The following is a 21,587-nucleotide window of genomic DNA, read 5'->3' as shown; positions in this document are numbered from 1 at the left end:
TAAACATGTATCTTTGCTGTACAAAATACCTCCAAATATCATATAAAGTTCTCAACATGATTCTAGATAATTTACATGCATTCAAACTAATATCAAGTGATCTAGAATACATGAACTCTCAAGTATAAATCAATACTTGACAAAAACAACCTATACAAAGGTTCTTGTTTCTAACATGTTTACCAAGGCATAAATACATGTCATCTGCTTAAACCCCGAGTCACCACATGCTATGACTCTTCTCGATCTATCCAAGCCAACTCTAGCTTGATCATGCCCCAACCTGATGCAATGCACACATAGAAACAAAGCAACAGTCGGATAACTCCGGTGAGAATAAATCTCAGTATGAACAACATGCATATACATCAATTAAACATATAATATCTATATGCCAAATGATTCATAAATCTCTAATCATGTAATAACAAGTAAAACATGATAGTATATTTGTTTATCTCAATACCAAGCATATAAACTCATTCAAATCTTGAATGTCATAACATAACATGCTAGCATTTATAAGCGCATATTCTAAACCATAGAAATCTCTAGGTTAATGCATAAATGCAATGCATGTGCCAAGGAATAGGCTATCAAATCTGATATCAATAAATCGTAGTTTTGGGATCCCGGGGAAATAAAATCTTTAACCGACCACCGACTCTCCCAATCGAGGTGGTGTTAAATATCTCAATTCCCCTGACTTTGGTGCAACTATAGTGAGCCATCTAGCTCTGGAAAATAAATCTATATTCCGTGCCATGAGTCATCTGACTCTGAAAGTAAATCTACATTCCATGCCACTCACTACAGTTCTCCAAACGTCATCTGCACTCTAGGCCATTCTACCCTCTGTGCTTTTCAGGCTAGAGTTCAAGATGAATGCAACATGTTCTGTATGCATTAAATGCTATAAAACACCTTGAACACATCAATCATATAATCATATGAACATATAATCATTCAACGATACCGACAAATCTGTAAGCATCACATGTAATACATAAAACATGTTCAATATAGAAAATACTATAAATCAAATTAAACAAGTAAACATTTACATAAATATTATGGGAATTCAAGAAGATAGCTATCTTGAATAATCTATCCCATCTATGTAAACGTAAACAATAACATATATTAAAAACATGCAGGTATGTGATTTTAGGCAACTCGATATTCAAAATCAATCTCGAGTTATTCTGCCCATCTTCTTAATGTCTATTCATACCTGTCATTGCGATTCAAACATCTTGAATCTATTGCCAATGCTGATCATCTCAAAGCTAGCCAAATCGGTCATACAATCTGCTCATTTCAATCAATGCTACTTGAAGGTATTCTTGATTCAACTTCAAACACTTCAAGTCATTCAAACTCGAACTCGTCGATTCGACTTCGATAATCTTCAATTCAAATCTGAAATGGTTTATAACATAGCTAAACATCAAGTTCAAATCTGAATCGATGTTTCTTTAAAGCTTATTCAGTTCAAATCTTGCTAAGACAATCGGAATTCAAACGGACGTCGTAACTATTCGAGTCCGATAAATCTTTCGATTCAAATATCATTATATCTTCATTCTCAACATAATCACATATTCAATTCATCCACAATAAGCTTAAAGATGAGCTCTAGACATTGAGAATGCATAACAATTCAAAATCTTGAACCGGCGGCGTAACGATACGATTTCGAAAATCCCAAAGGCATTAACAGCATTAAGATAATCATATCATTCAAATATCATCACCAATTCTTCAGCTGAATTTCGAAATATGCAACCCCTAAAAATCATATTTCTGACAAATCTTTCAAAAATCGAAAACATGTTCAAACGACGATCTTTTCACGATCCGTCTTAGATATGCTATCGTCGTATATGCTAGAACATGTTTATACAATCAAATCTTAATTCTAAAAACATCATAAAATTCAAACATGATAGAACTTCATAAAACTTACGTCAAAACGAAGCACTCGGAGTTGTGATCGCAAATATACGATCAATCGGAAATTCTACCGGGCGGATTGATTTTAATCGGGACTTGAAGGGACAAAAATTGGCTTTGGAACCCTTTTTCCCCCTTCTCTCATTTCTGGACTGGGAATCTGATGCCTTCCCCTTCTTTACACGTTTTTAAGGCCAAGTTGCAAGGCAAATTGCACTTTGGTCTCTGAACTTTGGCCTAATTGCAATTCAGTCCCCGGACAAGCGATTTAATTCAATTTCAATCCTAAATAATTTAAGAATATTAGAATTTAAGTATAAACTCTAAATATTCTCCAATTAAATATTTTTGGATTAAAATTAAATCATTTCGGACCTTATCGCATTTTAGTCCTTGAACTACTCAATATTTGCAAATGGGTCCTTGCTCGAATTTCATCCTCAAATTAAATCCTTGATATTTATCATCTTGGAATTCACATCTTAAATTCCATAAATATCAATTCAAATATTTTTAATCTTTTAATTTAAGAATTCCGGATATTAAAATCTTAAAATCCGAAAAATCCTCAAATTAAATATTGCTGACCCGAAATTGAAATTTCTAATTTCCATAAATTTTTAAATTCATATTTTCCCTTTTATTCGGAATTTAAATCTTAAATCCCGTAATTAAGAACTTAATATTTTCGGGCCTTATAGGTAGCAAAAGGTTATACTCAAAGACAAGGAGTTGACTATGATGAAACCTTTTCACCAGTCGTAATGTTCAAGTCCATAAGAATCCTTATTGCCATAGCATCATGGTATGACTATGAGATATGGAAAATGGATGTGAAAACTGTATTTCTTAATGGAAACATTAAGGAAGAAATCTATATGATGCAGCCCGAGGGATTCACATCCATGGGAAGCGAGCATAAGGTATGCAAGCTTCAGAGATCAATTTATGGTCTCAAACAAGCATCAAGAAGTTGGAACCAGAAATTTGATGAAACAATAAAGGACTTTGGTTTCATCAAAAACCCGGAGGAACCGTGCGTGTACAAGAAAGTAGTTAAGGATGCGGTGACGTTCTTAGTGCTTTATGTTGATGACATCCTACTCATTGGGAATGACATAGGGATGTTGCAGTCATCAAAGATATGATTATCAGGTAGATTCTCGATGAAGGATTTGGGTGAGCCATCCTATATTCTTGGGATACAGATCTATAGAGATAGATCTAAGAGAATGATAGGACTCACTCAAGCAACCTGCATCGACACCATATTGAAAAGGTTTTCTATGGATGAGTCCAAGAGAGGACATCTACCTATGTGTCATGGAGTTTCTCTATCCAAGTCTATGTGTCCCAAGACTGACGAAGAGATAGAGAAAATGACACACATACCATATGCGTCAGCCATAAGTAGTATTATGTATGGGATAATATCTACCAGACCGGATGTAGTCTTTGCTCTGAGTGTCACGAGCAGATATCAGGCCAACCCCGGTCAAATGCATTGGAAAGCCGTGAAGGATATTCTTAAGTACTTGAGAAGGACTAAGAATATATTCATGGTTTATGGAGGAAGAGAATTGAAATTGGAAGACTATACCGACTCTAGCTTCCAAAGCGACGTAGATGACTCGAAGTCAACCTCTGGATTTGTATTCATGCTCAATGGTGGTGCTGTCTCTTGGAAGAGTTCCAAGCAAGAAACCACATCGGATTCCCCCACTGAGGCAGAATACATTGCATCATCAGCTGCTGCTAAAGAGGCCGTTTGGATGAGGAATTTCGTCCAAGAGTTGGGTGTAATTCCTGAAGCTGTTGGTCCAGTTCCGGTATACTGCGACAACACTGGTGTCATTGCTCAGGCAAAGGAACCAAGGTCTCATCAAATATCCAAACACGTACTGAGGAAATACCACATCATCCGAGAGGTTGTGGAAAGAGGAGACATCACTATCGAGAGAGTGGCCTCTACAGACAATATCGCTGATCCACTTACTAAGCCCTTGCCAGGACCATTGTTTGACAAACATCGCGAAACAAGGAGATTGCGTAGTATGACTAGTTGGCTTTAGGGCAAGTGGGAGATTGAAAGAGTGGGTGCCCGGTTAGCCAACTTGTGGCTAAGGGCTTTTATGACTCTATGTATAAACAATCTTTGTTTAATATAATTTACATTCATTAATGAAATTTTCTTTGTCTTTCTTCATATTGTTATATTGTGATATACTATTGATGTTTTGATAAAGACCTTGAATATACTATAGTGTAAGTAAGATAAAATAGTGAATAAAGAGAGATCACTATTATGAAACATATCTTATAGTCACTGTATATTCTAAACAGTTCCTAGTCAATTGAGTCATCCGCTAATAAGGATAAGGACCGCTCGAGATTGAGACTAGCATTTGTGATGCCAAGTACCACGTTTCATTGGTAATGGACATGGAGATGTTCAAAGCATGCAAATGGATATTCATAGGATGAATGATCGAACTACCTTATTCGGACTTTCCAAGTGGTTATCACTTATCGAGTGGATAAAGTCCGCGGTTTTGGTTGTACACCATTAGTCCTTACTACTTGAAACATCATTTAGACTCTATATGCTAGTACTGTACTTTGACTCGTTTACCGACTCTATTGGGGTCATCAGGTGTCGGGATTGGGTACAGTTACGACACATATAAGAGTCTATGCTTTGTTGTCAAGGATTCACCACATACTTGCGAGTGTGGATATCCTATGCGATCTGAGGAGATATTAGTGTGACGAATCTCTGGCCAGAGTACATGATGTGTTTTAGGTTACTCGGTTTTCCTAGTAACACATGCGATGTCACTATTTGATCTCCAAGATGTAATGCATAGTTATTGAATCTCGAACGACTCTCGATGCACCAATGGTTGTTGATTCGATCGGGATATATGGATGAAGGGACCATACTTTACGCTAACCAAAATCTACTGGTTCTTGCAGGCACTATCAGTGATACCTAGGGAATCATGGGGCGATTTTGGTAGACGCTCTTACCATGATTCGTTGGGCAAGTCGGAAATTGTTGTTCCGAGTCACAAGGAGTTGTGAGCTCACGGCTAGCTGTATCCCTGAACCATTGAGGGTCATACAAGTAATGGATTACTAAACCCCGTTGAGATAGTTAAATTTAAAGAGTTAAATTTAATGAAAGAGAAGTTGGACTTCTTAACTAAAAGGGAGTGGAATTTCCTAAAATGAAATAGGGATGGGCAATTTTGGAAATCACTGAAATCAGATTCAGAAAAATTATCTTGACTTTAAAAGGTGCAAAAATGGTTTCTGTGCATATTGGTGAAATCGGTTTATCAATCGGAGTCATGATGAATTTTATATTAATTTCTATAATAACGGGCTTGGCTTGTTGGGCTTAAGTTATGGATTATGGGCCCTAAGGAGTTAGAGTCCTAATATAATCATAACTTAATCTAGTCTAGAAATTATCTATAAATATATGAGTAGTGTTCGAAAATCATAAGAATTCCATCTTGTAATTTTCGAAAATCACTCATAATATTCAAGGGGAATTTTCGAATTCCTCTGTCCCTTTTGAGAAAATTCGGTCTGTGATTTTTGTGAAAAATTACATTCCGAATTAACAGATCAAATCTGTTTATTCTCATCGATAAACATCTGATTGATTTCTATTGCAATCAATCAGAGGGTTTCTGTTTTCTGTTCGTGAACCTTATTCCGGAGATTGATCGTGAAGTCATCGGTTCCCGGGATATACAAGAAGAGCAGATTAAATTCTGTTGGTTTCCATAATCAAGCCGTTGCTTGAAGAGGTAAAAATTAAATTGTGATTTTATTTTTACTTGCATAAATTTAATCGTAAAAGTTTTGATACCCATGATATGGAATCGTTCCATATTAGAAAATAAAAATTTTAAACTTCCGCTGCACCGGGTATCAATTTTTAATTGATCTGAACACGTTTTTCCAAAAGCTACAACTACTAAGTAGTTTGAGTGACATCAAAAGAACTAGTTATATACAAAACTCAACTAGTGTTCTTCAAACTACTACACGCATAATCTTTTAGCATGCTTGACAAGATCTCAAATACATCACTTCAGCTACAAACCGAGTGCCTGTTGGAAAACTGGCGGTCAGATCAATCACGATTGATACCCGGTGCAGCGGAAGTTTAAAAATTTTATTATGGAACAATTCCATAGTGTGGGTATCAACCGTTCAACGATTAAATTATTAGTGTGTGTAAAATTAAATAACAATTATTAAATTTTACCTTCAATCTCGAAGCGAGATTATTGGACACCACACAGATTTCTCTGCGCTTCTTGTATCTCCCAGGAACTGATGAACTCCTTCTATCAGGTCCACGAATAGAGGTTTAAATCCCTCTGACAGATTGCACTAGAAAATCTGTCAGAAGTTTTCTGCGAAGAGATTAAACGAATCTGATTCGTTATTCCTGACTGCAATTAAAAATCACAGACCGGAATATCTCAGACAGAGGGGGAGGGTTCGGCCGATTTCTTTTGAGAGGAGGCTAGGGTTTCGAAAATCCTGTCTCAAAAATTATGACCTGTTGTGTGTAATTTCTGTACTGCAATAAATTATTTATAATGCAGGCCACTAACACCTTAGGGCCCATTAGTCATAAGCTAGGGCCCGACAAGCAAAGCCCGCACGTTCAGAAATTAATATTAAATTCATCGTGACTCCGATTGATGAACCGATTTCACCAATGTGCACAGAAATCATTTCTGCACATTTTAAAGTCAAAATAAATTTTCCTGAATCCGAATTCAGTGGTTTCCAAAAATGTCCATCCCTATGTCATTTTAGGAAATCCTACTCCCTTACTCTTATTTAAGAAGTCCAACTCCTTAGTTCATTAAATTTAACTCTTTAAATTTAACTATCTCAACGGGGATTAAAACTCCATTACACTGTGTGACCCTCAATGGTTCAGGGATACAGCTAGCCGTGGGCTCACAACTCCTTGTGACTCGGAACAATACTTTCCGACTTGCCCAACGAATCAAGGTAAAGCGCCTAGCAACATCGCCCCATGATTCCCTAGGTATCACTGATAGTGCCTACAAGAACCAGTAGATTTTGGTTAGCGTACAGTACGGTCCCTTCATCCATATATCCCGATCGAATCAACAACCATTGGTATATCAAGAGTCGCTCAAGATTCGATAACTATGCAATACATCTTGAAGATCAAATTAGTGACATCGCATGTGCTACTAAGAAACCATTTCTTAAATCACATCAAGTACTCTGGCCAGAGATTTGTCACACTAATATCTCCTCAGATCGCATAGGATATCCACACTCGCAAGTATGTGGTGAATCCTTGACAACAATGCATTGACTCCTATATGTGTCGTAACTGTACCCAATCTCGACACCTGATGACCCCCATAGAGTCGGTAAACGAGTCAAAGCACAACACTAGCATATAGAGTCTCCATGATGTTTCAAGTCGTAAGGACTAATGGTGTACAACCAAAACCGCGGACTTTATCCACTCGATAAGTGATAACCACTTGGAAAGTCCGGATAGGGTAGTTCGATTATTCATCCTATGAATATCCATTTGCATGCTTCGAACATCTCCATGTTCCCTACCAATGAAACGTGGTACTCCGCATCGCAAATGCTATTCTCAAACTCGAGCGATCCTTATCCTTATTATCGGACGGCTCAATCGACTAGGAACGGTTTTAGAATATACAGTGACTATAAGATGTATTTCATGATAGACATCCCCATGTTCTACCACATCTTACATACACTATAGTATATTCAAGGTCTTTATCAAAACAACAATAGTATATCACAATATAACAATATGAAGTAATATAAAGTCATTGCCATTAATAAAAGTGTAAATAATATTAAACAAAAGATTGTTTATACAAAGAGTCATCAAAGCCCATAGCCACACGGTTGGCTCACTGGGCACCCACTCTTACAATCTCCCACTTGCCCTATAGCCAACTAGTCATACTACGTAGACCCATTGCTTCGCGATGTTTGTCAAACAATGGTCCTGGCAAAGGCTTAGTAAGCGGATCAGCGATATTGTCTGCAGAGGCCACTCGTTCGACAATGATGTCTCCTCTTTCCACAATCTCCCGGATTATGTGGTATTTCCTCAGTACGTGTTTGGATCTTTGATGAGACCTTGGTTCCTTTGCTTGAGCAACGGCACCCGTGTTGTCACAGTACACCGGGACTGGACCAACAAATTCAGGAATAACGCCCAACTCTTGGACGAACTTCCTCATCCAAACGGCCTCTTTAGCAGCAGCTGATGCTGCAATGTATTCAGCCTCAGTGGTGGAATCCGCTGTGGTGTTCTGCTTGGAACTCTTCCAAGAGACAGCACCGCCATTGAGCATGAACACAAATCCAGAGGTTGACTTCGAGTCATCCACATCACTTTGGAAGCTAGAGTCGGTATAGACTTCCAATTTGAGTTCTCGTCCTCCATAAACCATGAACATATTCTTAGTCCTTCGTAAGTACTTAAGAATGTCCTTCACGGCTTTCCAATGCATTTGACCAGGATTAGACTGATATCTGCTCGTGACACTCAGAGCAAATGCTACATCCGGTCTGGTAGATATCATCCCATACATGATACTACCTATAGCTGACGCATATGGTACATGTGTCATATTCTCTATCTCTGCATCAGTCTTGGGACACATAGACTTGGATAGAGAAACTCCATGACACATGGGTAGATGTCCTCTTTTGGACCCATCCATTGAAAACCGTTTCAATATGGTATCGATGTAGGTTGATTGGGTGAGTCCTATCATTCTCTTAGACCTATCTCTATAGATCTGTATCCCAAGAATGTAGGATGCCTCTCCCAAATCCTTCATCGAAAATCTACCTGATAACCATATCTTTGTTGACTGCAACATCCCTACATCATTCCCAATGAGTAGGATGTCATCAACATAAAGTACTAAGAATGTCACCGCATCCTTAACTACTTTCTTGTACACGCAAGGTTCCTCCGGGTTCTTGATGAAACCAAAATCTTTTATTGTTTCATCAAATTTCTGGTTCCAACTTCTTGATGCTTGTTTTAGACCATAAATTGATCTCTGAAGCTTGCATACCTTATGCTCGCTTCCCATGGATGTGTACCCCTCAGGCTGCTTCATATAGATTTCTTCCTTAATGTCTCCATTAAGAAAAGCAGTCTTCACATCCATTTGCCATATCTCATAGTCATACCATGCAGCTATGGCAATCAGGATTCTTATGGACTTGAACATTGCAACTGGTGAAAAGGTTTCATCATAGTCAACTCCTTGCCTTTGAGTATAACCTTTCGCCACCAATCGCGCCTTGTAGGTCAATACCTTACCATCAGGCCCAAGCTTTCTCTTGTAGATCCATTTACACCCTATTGGAACAATTCCATCGGGAGGATCTACTAAAGACCAAACTTGGTTTGTATGCATCGAATCCAATTCTGACTGCATAGCTTCAAGCCATAAATTCGAATCCGCATTAGAAATTGCTTCCTTGAAGTTTCTTGGATCACATCCAATGTCGGGTTCATCTTGATCCCCTTCAAGAAGAAGACCATATCGAACTGGAGGTCTAGAAGTCCTTTCGGATCTTCTAGGTGCAGGCGTGTCCAGCAATGGTTCCTGAGGTGTAGGATCGTTATTTTGTATTTCGGGTTCTTCTCGAACTTCTTCGAGTTCCATCATCTCGCCTTTCTTATCCAATAAGAACTCCTTCTCCAAGAAGGTGACATTCCTAGAAACAAACACCTTTGTTTCAGCAGGATAATAGAAATAATATCCGATTGAATTCTTCGGATACCCTACAAAATAACATAAGCTGGATCGACTATCCAACTTATCTCCCACTGTCCGCTTCACGTAAGCAGGACATCCCCAAATCCTCAAGTACGAATACTTAGGAGCTTTGCCATTCCATAACTCGTATGGTGTTTTGTCCACTGCTTTAGTGTGGACGTTGTTCAACAACAATACCGCCGTTTCAAGCGCATAGCCCCAAAACGAAGGTGGAAGCTCAGTGAAGCTCATCATGGATCGAACCATGTCCAACAAAGTTCGATTACGACGCTCCGATACACCATTCAGCTGTGGTGTCATAGGAGGAGTCCACTGAGAGAGAATCTCATTCTCTTTTAGATAGTCCAAAAACTCGGTACTTAAGTATTCTCCACCTCGATCCGATCGAAGTGCTTTAATACTTTTACCTAGCTTGTTTTCTACTTCAGCCTTGAATTCTTTGAACTTTTCAAATGCTTCAGACTTATATTTCATTAAATATAAATACCCATACCTTGAATAATCGTCAGTAAAGGTAATGAAGTAGGTGTGGCCATATTGAGTCCCAACTCTAAATGGACCACAAACATCTGTATGGATCAAATCCAACAGATTTTGACTATGCTCAGGTTTCTCCTTAAAAGGAGATTTAGTCATTTTTCCTTTTAGGCAGGATTCACAAGTAGGTAGAGAGTTAATATCAGACATATCAAACATGCCCTCTCCCACTAGCTTGTTCATCCTCCTTGAGGAAATATGACCTAGCCTAGCGTGCCAAAGGTTTGCCGGGTTTTTGCTATCGATTTTTCTTTTGTTTGTTGTTGCCGGTTTATCAGCATAATTTATTGGAACGTCTTTTAGTTTTAATTTGTATAGATCGTTTTCAAGTTGTCCATTTCCAATCAAACATTCATTCTTGTAAATATTGCAAATCCCATTCACAAAATTGCAAGAATAACTATCTCTATCAAGCATAGAAACAGAAATAATGTTTTTAATCAAATCTGGAACAAATAAAACATCTCTCAAAAAACTTAAAATTGTTCTGCAAAAATGTCTCCTATAGCTTTGGATTTATCTCTGGAACCATTCCCGAGCCTTGACTGGGTCTCACCCATCCTTAGCCTATTACTTCTTGTCATCATTTGCAACTCATTGCAAATATGAGATCTACATCTGGTATCCAATACCCAAGAAGTAGTATTAAGAAAAATATTTTAATGTAAAACATACCCTTTGCAGTTCGCAACTGCTTGAGGTATTCCTTGCAGTTACGTTTCCAATGACCGGGTTTCTTGCAGTGATGGCAAACTTGTTTAGACTTGTCCAATTTTGCATGTAACATTTGGCCTTGAGGTCATGGTCCAACCATTTCTCTAGTTTGGCCAACCTTTCGGCAGTTACATCAGCCGGGGCTGTTTTCGGAGAAGCCTTTTCTAACACTTTAGAAAATCTTTTCCGAACTTAGGACAATCTTAACTTATGGAATCATTCTGTATTGTTTGCGCCAATAAGTTTGTTTTGTTGGAGAATAGAAACATGTGGATTACTGAGATGAAACAGACAATTATCGATGATTGTTTAAGCAATTTACTAAGACATAAAATAGGCGAATTTAATTTTATGAATCTCACTCCCACTATTTTAACGATTTCACCACCCTCTAGTGAAAACGGGAAACTTTTTCCTTAGTGAGAACATGGAGTCCAATTGACAAACTTATGGTCCCGAATAATATCAGCCAACCATAATTCTCAAAAGGTAGAGCCCAATTTCTTCCAAAGCAACCCCCATGTGTTTACCTCATGTCCAATAAGGGCCCAATAATATGACGCCGTTTAAAGTGACATGTCAAGATGACCCATCAATATTAAGTTGTGATGGACGGTCGCCATGTGGATCCCCCAATAATATGAGCCGATCCCATGGGAGTTCCACCCAACTTACAACATTTGTCGATCCAATGTACAGCTTTCCGACGGACGGGCCCCCCCAATAATATGAGCCGGACCGTATCCGCGGGTAGCATCACATACATTGACCGTTGATGGAAGGTGGGAACATTTAAACAAATTTAAATTTCCTTTATTTATCTTGATATAAATTTTAAATCATATTTAAAATGAGGGATTTTTAATTATAAAAATATTTGTCTCATCATATTCATTTTATTGCATGCTTGCCGGATTCACGCAATTTATGTCTAAACATGCATACAATCATAATATCAAATATTATATAGGATGATCGATTCCATTTCTAATGGACCCGTGGTTGCCAATCACGGGTCTTAGTCCAATCCTAGGTAATATGCAGTATGCAATGCAATCCTATTACATGTGCTACCAATTTACATTTCTTCAGTCTTTATTGTCTGCTGGGCCCACCATCTTCAAATCTTGATCTCCCACTAAATCTAATGCATTTACAATAAATAACAATGACAAGTAGGGGATACATTTTTAGGGGTGGGAACGGGCTATAAACCAAGCCCACTTTTATTACATATGACATTCATATCGGGCCATAAACCAGACCCATTAATAAAACCAACAACAATAAAAACAAAATGTAAATTCCTAACATACACCTACAAAATTGGTCATGGCAATCGATCATCCTTATCCAATAACATTTAATTCAAAATTAATTTATTGGATAACATGCAGTGGCAATTCAAATTTAAACAAGATAAAATCATATTTTATATATAAAATCTCATTTCACATATAAAATCATATTTTATCTCTATATCAAATAAAATCATATTTTATCTATAAAATCCAATTTTACAAATAAAATCATATTTTACTCAATATATCATAAGATCATATCTTATCATCAATTGTACCAAAATAATTGATTTCAAAATTCAATTTACGGATAAAACATTAAAATTTTCCAAAAATTCAAATTTATCCAAAAATCAATTTTAAAATTTACGGACTCGAACAATTCGATCCGAAATCTCGTGAACCAATCAAAAACAATTTTTGACCGGACCAAAAATAAAATTTTATCACATTAAAATTAATTTTAAATAAAAATTTAATTTTTCCCGCGGGCCGCCCGGGACACTCCCGGGCCGGCCCGCACCCGGGGCGCGGGCCGGGGGCAGCCTGGCTGCCCCCTTAGGGCAGCAACAATTGCTGCCCTGGCGGCGCCTGGTGCCGCCGCTGGGCGGCGCCGTGCGCCCCCTTTGGGCGGCGTCGTGCGCCTCCCCTGGGGGCAGCGACCATCGCCACCCCACCGGGCAGCGATCCAATCGCTGCCCGGGTTTTGCCCCGAAAAAAAAAAAAAAATTTTATTTAAAAATATTTATTTTGTTTCAAAAACCGAGACTCAAAAATTTTGTACAATTGATTAATTCAATCGTTTGATCTGAGCAACCTGGCTCTGATACCACTGTTGGAAAACTGGCGGTCAGATCAATCACGATTGATACCCGGTGCAGCGGAAGTTTAAAAATTTTATTATGGAACAATTCCATAGTGTGGGTATCAACCGTTCAACGATTAAATTATTAGTGTGTGTAAAATTAAATAACAATTATTAAATTTTACCTTCAATCTCGAAGCGAGATTATTGGACACCACACAGATTTCTCTGCTCTTCTTGTATCTCCCAGGAACTGATGAACTCCTTCTATCAGGTCCACGAATAGAGGTTTAAATCCCTCTGACATATTGCACTAGAAAATCTGTCAGAAGTTTTCTGCGAAGAGATTAAACGAATCTGATTCGTTATTCCTGACTGCAATTAAAAATCACAGACCGGAATTTCTCAGACAGAGGGGGAGGGTTCGGCCGATTTCTTTTGAGAGGAGGCTAGGGTTTCGAAAATCCTGTCTCAAAAATTATGACCTGTTGTGTGTAATTTCTGTACTGCAATAACTTATTTATAATGCAGGCCACTAACACCTTAGGGCCCATTAGTCATAAGCTAGGGCCCGACAAGCAAAGCCCGCACGTTCAGAAATTAATATTAAATTCATCGTGACTCCGATTGATGAACCGATTTCACCAATGTGCACAGAAACCATTTCTGCACATTTTAAAGTCAAAATAAATTTTCCTGAATCCGAATTCAGTGGTTTCCAAAAATGTCCATCCCTATGTCATTTTAGGAAATCCTACTCCCTTACTCTTATTTAAGAAGTCCAACTCCTTAGTTCATTAAATTTAACTCTTTAAATTTAACTATCTCAACGGGGATTAAAACTCCATTACACTGTGTGACCCTCAATGGTTCAGGGATACAGCTAGCCGTGGGCTCACAACTCCTTGTGACTCGGAACAATACTTTTCGACTTGCCCAACGAATCAAGGTAAAGCGCCTAGCAACATCGCCCCATGATTCCCTAGGTATCACTGATAGTGCCTACAAGAACCAGTAGATTTTGGTTAGCGTACAGTACGGTCCCTTCATCCATATATCCCGATCGAATCAACAACCATTGGTATATCGAGAGTCGCTCAAGATTCGATAACTATGCAATACATCTTGAAGATCAAATTAGTGACATCGCATGTGCTACTAAGAAACCATTTCTTAAATCACATCAAGTACTCTGGCCAGAGATTTGTCACACTAATATCTCCTCAGATCGCATAGGATATCCACACTCGCAAGTATGTGGTGAATCCTTGACAACAATGCATTGACTCCTATATGTGTCGTAACTGTACCCAATCTCGACACCTGATGACCCCCATAGAGTCGGTAAACGAGTCAAAGCACAACACTAGCATATAGAGTCTTCATGATGTTTCAAGTCGTAAGGACTAATGGTGTACAACCAAAACCGCGGACTTTATCCACTCGATAAGTGATAACCACTTTGAAAGTCCGGATAGGGTAGTTCGATTATTCATCCTATGAATATCCATTTGCATGCTTCGAACATCTCCATGTTCCCTACCAATGAAACGTGGTACTCCGCATCGCAAATGCTAGTCTCAAACTCGAGCGATCCTTATCCTTATTATCGGACGGCTCAATCGACTAGGAACGGTTTTAGAATATACAGTGACTATAAGATGTATTTCATGATAGACATCCCCATGTTCTACCACATCTTACATACACTATAGTATATTCAAGGTCTTTATCAAAACAACAATAGTATATCACAATATAACAATATGAAGTAATATAAAGTCATTGCCATTAATAAAAGTGTAAATAATATTAAACAAAAGATTGTTTATACAAAGAGTCATCAAAGCCCATAGCCACACGGTTGGCTCACTGGGCACCCACTCTTACAGTGCCCACATCTACAATTCTCTCACGAGCTACCCATATCAGTTCTTGTCAGCTCCTGCCCCACCTATTGCCATGCACACATACAAAACAAGACAACAGCCGAAAACATCCGATGAGAATATAATTCCCAGTATAAAAGACATATACATACAGTTCATATCAATTCAACTCTAAATACTTCAAATCAAAGCATCAATCAATCCTTCAAATCATACTTCAAATCAATAGATTTATATAATGCGCTAACGAAGAATTGATTTATAGTAAATCATTGCCATCAAGATTCGTATACGATCTTAACATGGATATCCATGTATCGTCGTATCATCAGACTCGAAAATAAGGTCCATCTGACCTTGGCACTAGAATCAATTCCATTTTCTTCATATCATATATAACTCAATAAAGATCCACTACCTGGGATGGATCGACAAAATCAAATTCTAAATCAAGAATAAAGAGAAACAAGTATGTGGTTAATTGGGACAACTCCAGAAGCATCATTCTCTAGTTTCGAATCCCTGACTCTCGATGTCATCTTATACCTTTCTGTCATTCAGTCGTGGTTAAGTTGCTCCCAATCTAGAGCTATTCACTTTCGTTTCAATAGCTGCATTCTCGAGTCGTCAAACTTCAATATAAATCTAAAATTGAAGCAACACATCATATCTTAAAATCAATCAACATATCAATCTTGATTCATATTCAACTTCAATCACAAGAGCAAAAGCATTTCAAACATTGATCAAAGCTTCTCCGATTCGACTTCCAAATTCTCGAACTCGATAGCCTCTTACCAAAGCTGAAAATGAAGAAGAAAGATCTATAAATATCATCAAGACATTCCCTTATATTCAGCTCAACAATCACAATTCCAAAAGCTATCAAATTCTTTAACCGGCGGCGTAACAGTGCAAATTCGGTAATCCAAACTATATCTAACTCAATCCCACAATCATAAACATCACACAACCATACTCATAGCAACATATACTGTGAGACATCGATTCTAAACATCTAATCTCGGATTATACAACAATAAAGCATACAAGATCCAAGATTTAAAAGCAATCAATAAAGTTTTTTTTAAAAGGTGTGCCGCGCTCGGGCGGTAGAAAACTACCGCTCGGGCGTGGCCAAAACATAACGAGTTCGAATACAATCTAATTTCGATTAAATATTTGACTTCTAAACCACCAAGGCCTTACTCTATCAACTCGACCACCTAGCCATGCGATCTCTGCTCGGTCCTGCCCCACCTGTCGCCAAGCACACATACAAAGACAAGACAACAGCCGAATAATCCGGTGAGAATAACGTTCCCGGTATAAGCAACATCATGCCATAACCAATAATCATATAAAACAATAAATACATCAACTTCCAGATATTCAAAAACCAACCATGCAATTCAAAGAGAAATCTAAAATGAAATGCATGTCTTTAAAATCCAGTATTATCAAGTCTGGATAATCAAAAGGTACTCCGGTTATTCTCTTCTTTTTCGATTTGAGATCCCGAGGATGAAATACTACAAAAAATCTCAACAAACTCCTCTTTCGAGGTGGATGATATGTACTTCAATCCTCTATACTCTGAAGCAACTATAGAGAGTTAATTCGGTCATTGCAGTAAATCGCCTGCCAATGCCCCCTGCTATAATTCTCATAACGTCTAATTTAAAATGAAATAAATCATTTGGCTCAATATGAATGCAATGAAAATCATAACTCATTCAACTAAAGTCAAGCAAATCAGTTAACATGCAAGTATGTGATTTCTTTGGAACACTCGAATCAAGTCGGATTCGAGTTAATCGTTTCATTCAAGTCTATTACTTCTTATACCTTTTCTCAATATGTCATTGCTCCAAAACCTGGAAGCAACAACGATTCCTCAATTAAGATTCATTCTAATATCCTTTATCGATAATAAGAAAATCGATACTATTCTGTCTCCAATATCTAGAACTATTCAAATTCTGAAATCTCGCAACTCACGGCCATAAAATGAATCTGTAAAAGAAATAATAAAGGCTCTAGATCAATATCGACATTCACACTTGACTGAAAATGGTTCAAATCAATTCAAACCAAACTATAGTCCAAAACTAAAACCGGCGGCATAACGGCTATATTCTGATCAAACCGGAAACACGGACAGCAGAAATTCGATCCAATAACTCAATAACTATCTCAAAAACAACACAACTCAACAAATAAAATCTCAAAATCCTCATTTTCGAATTATGCCTCCAAAAATCATAACAAATCCGAACGACGTTCTATTTCAAAACTGACTGAGAATAATCGATAAGAACTATTTCAAGAATGACATAACCAAAAATCAATCGATTATAACAACATCCAAAAATAGAATTCTAACTGATCGAAGAAAAACTTACGATATAACAAAGCTCTCGCTGTCGTGATCGCTAATCTGCCTTCAGAAATAAATTCTAACGTACGGATCGAGCAGAAAGCGAAGAAGAAAAGCTTGAAGAAACATTTGGAGGCCCGACAATGGAGGAGAAGACGTTGGGGAGGAGAAGGAATGAGTCAACAAGCTTATAAATATCTAATAAAGTCCAATTTTGCATTTTATTCCCTGAAAAATCAAAAATTTGCAAAATAGACCCTAATCAAAATCAAGTCGGCTCTGGAACTCTGCAATCTCCGATTATCTCAAATAATGTCAATTAAGATAAATATTGGGCGTTACAATTCTCCCCCTCTAAGAAGAGATTTTGTTCTCGAAATTAGATACGGTTTCAATACAAGGACGAGATAGAATCAAAAGACTGCAATAAGAATTTACTCCTCAGAAATAAGTCCAGAAATTTTGCTTCAATTCAAACTCCGTCTCACAAATACCCCTTCAAGTCCGATACACCATCACTGCACTATCAAAAACTGAATTCGGTTAGTCTCGAAGCTGCTTCTAATTCTGGTCAAAACTCTGAATCATTCGTCTCAAGCAATTCAGCATCTCAACAAATAAAGAACATAGAAACTCTGTTCGGTTAGTTCAGCAATACTCCGTCCTTCTATCGAAAGTCGTCTCATTCTCGTCAAAAAATCCTTCTATGCTCAGTCACAAATCGAATCATCTTTGGTTCCAACTCATGGGACACAGAAAATCATCTCAATAAACGGGAATCTTACTCTCTTCTCGTACAACTCTTGAAAAGTGCCTTCAAAATTCATCAAATAGTTGTCGTTGTACGAAGTCTCCAAAAGAATCAAGGATTCTACCAACTAGTGCTAAGTCGAGCACTATAACTCATGGCATCTCCTCTAACGCTTGTCCCGTCTGATCTGACTGTCTGTCATTCTGATGATATTGAAATAAAATACTTCGTAATCAACAATAAATGTCTCTTTGAAGTCCATGCCGAAAGAACGAATGCATCAAGGATCTCTGTCTAAACTGACAGACTTCGGCAAAACATGACATCTGAAGACCTCTGACAAAAAAATTAATCCTTTGGTTATGACTGAAAGTCATTCTATACGGAATACGGAAGCATATTTCATCAATCGGACAATTAAAATCAGATAGTAGATAAAATAAAAACAAATCCTTCGACTATAAAATTAGAAAAGATTGTGGAAATCTCCTCATAAGGAAATGATGCCAAATCTTCCAATCGATAAGATCGCTACAAGCTCAATTCCAGAGCCGGACCTTGAGTCTCGAGCGTCTTCAGCTGCCTCGATGTCTAGACTAGAGCGTGATTCCTTTGAAAAAGAGTGTTTCCAAATTCTCGATAAGAAGAAATATTGAGTACTGAAAGATCATCCGTACCGAATTCAAGAATACTGGAGTGCTGATTAACAGAAATTCCATCACCAGATCATACCATCGAGGAAATTTTAACTCGATCTAGTCAAAATTCAGACATCGAAGAATAGCATACAACAGCTCGACACCAAAATCAGAAATATGATTCTCAAAAACTCTGAAAGATCAGTACAATTGTCATTCCAAGAAGACAAGCAAATCATCGATAAGAATTCCTAGTTTCAACTAATACTTCTGAAAGATCTGGTTAATAGAACAATTAACAACACTACAGGAGCGTTCGTCACTTCGAATGACCCGACAAAAGTTAGAGGCACGATACACATTAAACAGGTTCTTCAATAAGAAGGCAAGAGACTCACCAGTATCTAACAGTCTAAAAAGAGCAGAAAAACCCAAATCGAACGTTTACCTGTTATGTCATTAATGGGTGCAGCCTGAGTCTAATCCTCAGTCAGAGCAAAGACTCGAGCCTGCTGTCTGGGAGGTTGGTTCGCATGCTGGTTACCTTCCTGTCCATTCTACTGCTGAGGTTGGAAAGAGTGGACCGTAGATGCTTGCCGCTAAGGCTGAGCTGTCTGTCTCGAAAAACTTCCACTCTGTGCTTGCTCAGAGCCCCGCTGAGGACACGATCTGGAAAAGTTCCCCGCTTGGTTACACATATAGCAGCTTCCAAAAATACATCTACACTGATCACTGGAGTGACGACCTCCATAATTGGCACAAGACATTCCTGACTGACTCGCACTCTATCCCGATCCGATCTGCCTCGAGCCACTAGAGCTCAAAGAACTACTTTCGTGCTTCTTAAACTGCTTCCATTTCGGATGATAGTAATCCTTCCTATTACCTCCACTGCTACCACCCTCGGAACTCGGTGGTTGATTTTGAAATTGAAAAGATTGATTCTGGTAATGAGGTGGTTGGTTCTGAGACTGACTAGGCTACTGAGGCATAATTGGAGCTCCTCTCTATCTCCACAAACCTGCTTCAGCTCCTTTTGCATGATTCATGGCATCCGCAAAATTATCAGGCCTAGCAGTTTTTACCAATGTGAAGATATCAGGGTTCAAACCATTAATGAACTGATGAGCTTTTGCTTCTTCGTTGTTGGTAATGTGCGGTGAAAATATCATCAAACTATCAAACTTGGATACATAATCCTCGATATTCGGATTCCCCTGCCTCAGATTGGCAAACTCGGCTCCCTTGTCCTTTCGGTACGAAACTGGGAAAAACCGCTTATAAAACTCAGATTTGAAAAGATTCCATTTAATAGTTGTACCTCGGTTTTCCATGGCTCTCTTCGTCGTGATCCACCAGTTCTTAGCAACACCTCGAAGCTGATGAATGACCAACTTGGTTCTGCGGTCCTCAGAATAATCAAGGGAATCGAACAACTGATCAATGTCGTCCAACCAGCTCTCACAGTCAACAGGATTCTCTGTACCCAGCAACAAAGGAAGATTAAACGACATAAACCACTTCAGCAAGGTTTCCATAGGCGTCGCTGTGGCATCCATCTGATCAGTTACGGTACTATCTTGCTCGTTCGGAGGAGTAACTGGCGGTGAGTTTCTGTTAATTACTCGACGAGGACCCATCTGATAATCAAAGGTTAGGACACAATATATCTCAATTGTTGCAATTCGGTCCCTTCAACCTCTCAGAATTTTGGATACAAGTCGATAAACAAATACAATTATATCTCAAGTAGTCCATGCTTTATAATTTAAATCACATAATCATGTAATTCAATTAATTCTAAAATAATAAATAATGCTCGCATGAAATTTAAATAATCAATAAATAACTCAATCACATGCGAGAAGCCAATTCAAGCGGACTCGATCTACCCCGCTTACTTCGAGTTCAACCAAGAACTTATTACTCTGATACCACTTAATGTGAGACCTCGATTCTAAACATCTAATATCGGATTAAACAATAATAAAGCATACAATATCCAAAATTTAAAAGCAATCAATAAAGTTTTTTTTTAATAGGGGTGCCACGCTCAGGCGGTAGAAAACTATCGCTCGGGCGCGGCCAAAACATAACGAGTTCGAATACAATCTAAGTTCGATTACATATTCGACTTCTAAACCACCAAGGGCCCCACCTATCGCCAAGCACACATACAAATACAAGACAATGGCCGGATAATCCAGTGAGAATAACATTCCCAGTATAAGCAACATCATGCCATAAAAAATAAGCATCTGAAACAAGAAATACATCAACTTCCAGATATTCAAATACCAACCATGAAATTCAAAGAGAAATATAAAATGAAATGCATGTCTTTAAAATCCGGGATTATAAAGTCTGGATAATCAAAAGGTACTCCGGTTATTCTCTGTTGGAAAACTGGCGAGTTCCCAGACCAATTACGATTGATACCCGGTGCAGCGGAAGTTTAAAATTTTTTTCATGGAACGTTTCCATGGTATGGGTATCAACCGTTCATCAATTGAATTACGTGTGTGTGTAAAATTTAAATAACAGTTAAATAAATTTTACCTCAAATCTCGCAACGAGATTAATGGACACCAACAGAACAATTCTGCTCTTGTTGTCTCTCCCTGGAACCGATGAACGCCTTCAATCAGGTCCACGAACAGAGGTTTAATCCCTCTGATAGATTGCACTAGAAAATCTATCAGAAGTTTTCTGCGAAGAGAATACACGAATTTGATTCGTTATTCCTTA

The sequence above is a fragment of the Henckelia pumila genome, chromosome 3 (genome assembly GCF_033568475.1).
Source record: "Henckelia pumila isolate YLH828 chromosome 3, ASM3356847v2, whole genome shotgun sequence".
Lineage (NCBI taxonomy): Eukaryota > Viridiplantae > Streptophyta > Magnoliopsida > Lamiales > Gesneriaceae > Henckelia > Henckelia pumila.
The sequence above is the reverse complement of the archived record's forward strand: the minus strand, read 5'-3'. Positions refer to the sequence as shown.